The sequence below is a fragment of the Gossypium raimondii genome, chromosome 9 (assembly GCF_025698545.1).
Source record: "Gossypium raimondii isolate GPD5lz chromosome 9, ASM2569854v1, whole genome shotgun sequence".
Taxonomy (NCBI): Eukaryota; Viridiplantae; Streptophyta; class Magnoliopsida; order Malvales; family Malvaceae; genus Gossypium; species Gossypium raimondii.
The window spans coordinates 32,564,337-32,568,240 of record NC_068573.1 but is presented as its reverse complement, the minus strand read 5'-3'; the positions used below and the strand labels follow the sequence as shown (position 1 = coordinate 32,568,240).

The 3,904-nt window shown below is 31.6% G+C and overlaps 1 long non-coding RNA gene across 3 annotated transcripts; it reads left to right on the top strand.

Annotated features, from left to right (window-relative positions):
• Positions 1-673: 673 nt before the first annotated feature.
• On the top strand, positions 674-2,723 carry LOC105799071 (uncharacterized). Of its 3 annotated transcripts, none has more exons than XR_001135449.2 (4): positions 674-1,439; positions 1,589-1,842; positions 1,943-2,043; positions 2,399-2,723. It is a non-coding gene; the product is annotated as an uncharacterized LOC105799071 (long non-coding RNA). The 3 variants fall into 3 exon arrangements; XR_001135448.2 differs by having other exon boundaries at positions 1,943-2,090; XR_008188697.1 differs by having other exon boundaries at positions 1,943-2,723.
• The last annotated feature ends 1,181 nt before the right edge of the window (positions 2,724-3,904 follow it).

The window sequence follows — 3,904 nt, the reverse complement described above, 5'->3', positions numbered from 1 at the left end:
AACGTATATTGGCATATATATGTATATATTAAAAGTATATGTATAGATGCAAAATAAATTATAAAAATAGGTATCACAAAAGGTAAGTATGTAAGTATATTTAAAAAATATATAAAATATACATATATCAAAAATAAAGATGGAAGTAAAATAAAACCAATTAATATATTAATATAATAATAGCAAATACATAAAAAGGAAAATAAAGCTAACAATAATTAATATTAAAAAATAATAACGTTGAAACAATTAACTAAAATAATGAAAGTATTAGGATGCGGACTAAATCGAACTAATAATGAAAATATTGGGCAAATTTAAAATAAAAAGGATTAGATTGCAACAAGCGCCAAAAAAAGAGGGACCAAAAGAGTAAATAAACTAAGACTCCCAACACGTAGCACTGCGATGGATTAAATTGATACAAAAATAAAATTATAGGGCTAGATTAAAAATAAAAGAAAATAGCAAAAAGGGGCTTGATTGAAGCGCGCTGCAGAGTCAAAGGACTGCGCGCGCAATTATACCCTTAAAAGAAAACACGCGGATCCTCCCCCTGGGTCGGGTCACCGCGCGGGTCAGAGACCAAAACGACGCCGTTTTGGCCTCTGAACCCCAAAATCAAAACGACGCCGTTTTATGGGGTTATTTAAACCCAAATTTTTTTAAAATCTTCATTCTTTCTTTTCCCCTTAAAAAAAACTGAAAAAAAGTTCTCTCCCCCCTTTCTCAAATCCGGCCATGGGTTCCCTCAGCCCCCGTCGTGCTGGCCACCGTGTACGGTGGCCGGAAATTCAAAAAGAGGTACTTTTTCTTTCTTTTTTTTTAAAATATGCGTATATACATATATATTTTTGAACAGGAATAAAAAAATGAACAAAAGAAAGGTTTTTTGAAATTAAAACCTTTGTCTCTGCTTTTATTTCTTTTTTTTTGTTCCAAAATCCACTTTTTTCTTCTTGATTCCCCCCTTACAATCTGTTTATAATCGTTTTTACCCCCAAAATAAAAAAAGAAAAAGCCCCCTTTTACAATGGTTTAATCTCGGTTTTTATACCGAAAATCCAAAAACAAAAGCCCTCTACTCCCTTTTGTGGTCTGTTTCCTTTTGCTCTTTGTTTGCAGGTGATTGACGTTGATAGAGCAAGTGGGCATGGTGATGGTGGCAAGTGGGGTGCGCCACTAGCGCTGATGACGTGATGACGACGGCGGTAGCAGAGGGGTCAGAAGAGGCGGCTCTAGGGTTTTTGGTGAAATTGGGCCTGGGTCTGTTGGGCCGTTCAGGCTTGAGTTGTAATTGGGCTGAGGGTTAATTGGGTTAAAGTTTTCTAAGTGGGACATTTTTGTTTTGCTGGTATGGGCCCTGGCAAATGGGCTTGTACAGGATTTAAGCAGTAATGGGGCGTACTGGAAACCTAGTGGACATAGCCACTAAAATGGTAAATTTTATTCACTAATTTATTTCTTGTAATGAGGGTTTGGATTTAAGGCATATTTTAGCCACAGATTTTTTGGAATCACCTGCTATTCATGCGTAAAGCACTTGCTTGCTTTCGTGGCTGATATTATAAATGTTGACTGTTATTAGAGCTGAAAACTGCTGCAAAAAATTCAATCATATATATACACACACAGCATTACGAAGGAAGCAAAAGAAAATTAAAGGAATCGCAGAATATGGAAGGTGGTGATTCATTGAAGAAATCCCTTGCATTGCTTCATGGTGTTATTAATGGTAAAACAGGCCATGGATTGGAAGCGATAGTCCTCCAAGGACTGTGTGTCATCCATGCCGAAAAGGGTTTTATGCGATTTGATTTCGTCGTACCAAATATTGTCTCGGTATAAAAGATTCTTAATTTTTTTTTCATTAAATTTATGATAATGAAGTTCATTATGCAACAATCTTTGATGGTTTGATTTTTATGATTTTTATTTATAGGATGTTGATGGAAATTGGAGTGTTGGAGCTTTAGCATCATTGCTCGACGTTATTGGAATCGTTACTATTTATTCCTTATTCCTTTGCCAATCGTATCACTAGTACGGTTGATTTCAACGTTTCATATTATTCAACAATTAAGATTGAAGTTAAGAGTTTCTTATTTAATCATGGGGTGTTTTTTCTTGAGGGGGCAAATATATATTGATATCTGAATTTTTGCTTCTTAGTTCAAATTGGGTACCTAACCTTTTTTTTGTCCAATTAAGTACTTAAACTTGGCATTCGGTTCAAATTAGTTCAAATATACCGTAAGTACTAATTTAAACTAAAAAGCCAAATTCAAGTAGTTAATTGGATAAAGAAAATCTTAGGGGCCAAATTGAACCCTGAAACCAAATTTAGTAAATTCAAAGCTGTTTGATTGATATTTGTAAAATTATTTGATTGTTATAGGAGCATGTGGAGATAAAATCAAAGGTTAGTGCAAATAGAGGAAAGCTCATGCATGTGGTGGTTGAAGTTAGAAGGGAAGGAAATGGTGAAGTAATTGCTGTAGGAAAATTATGGACGGCTTCAAATAAACTCACTTTTGCTCAAATGAGTAAACTTTGACAACTTAAATAAACCATGTTAATTATAAGATAAATATAATTCAGATGTGTTAATTATGGACATCAGTGAAATGTACTTTTCTTTTAAATCTACGGCTTATTTCAAACCATTTATGTTGTAGCTGTTAAAACGGAAAGTGTGTTCAAATCCAATTATATCTTCTTCATTTTTACAGTGCTTTTGAAAAGAGCTTAAGATAAATGATTAGTGTTTTGATTTTATTTGGTTCAATTTGATGAATTATAAATCTATATTAACTCGAAATAATGTGTAAGTTCTCGAAATTGAAATGGAATGAAATTTGCAATTTGAAGGTGCCTAGTAAGATAAAAGTTTTCTATAATAGAAAACTTTGAAAGTTTAGAATTGAATTATAAATTTTGACAATTTTATCATTATACTGATTTATTATTTTCCAAGAGATTTAGAAGTAATTTTATCATTTTGGGATCGAGGGTGAATGTTGACTTGTGTCCTATATGTTGTATGGTTTCTACGTTATATGTCATGCTTGGAGGATCATACTTATCCGAATATGTATCTCCTATTTAACACAAGTACTTCAAATAAAATCAAGAATGGGAGTAACATGGCTCTAAGGAAAAGTAAGTGTTTTCGGTTTATTAGGTTAAAAGTTGAAGATATGTGCTATCAACATTTTCTGATTGAAGACAAACTCATGCAAGAAAAAGAAAGTTGTGCATAGTGGAACATTTTATCAAAGTAAATTGGGTGGAGGAAAAAAACCAAAAAAATCAAAATATCGATAATCAACCTGATAGCTTATGGAATGAAAGTTAAAAATCATGGTTACTCCAAACCAAACTAAATTTTATTTTTATTTAATTTATAACTAATTTTAATTTTTATGAAAATAATAACTATTTTATATTTAAAATAATGAAAATAACTTAAAATTTTCATATAAAAATACATTTTTAAATAATACAATATTGTTACAAATAAATGTGGATGTCCATATTCTAACCCCCTCATTTATAAGGTAAAACCTCTCATTCATTATGCAAGTTGTTTAATGTGTTAATGAAGCACTTAAATCAGCTTCATTTATTGTATTGCATTGAATGTCAACTTATTTATAAATAGAGAGATACGAGAAAATTCTTTGTTTACTTTAAGTGTTCTTTTATTTGATTATTTTATAACACGTTATCAGCACGAGCTTCTACAAGTTCATAGTGAAGTTCACGTCATTTCGACTTTATATAATTTGCCCGTATACCTCTCGTTGAACTATATATAGTATACATATTTTCATAATTCTTTTATTTTATTTTCTAGATGAAATATTTGTTTTGGGTAACATTTGCACATTTATTTTTACAA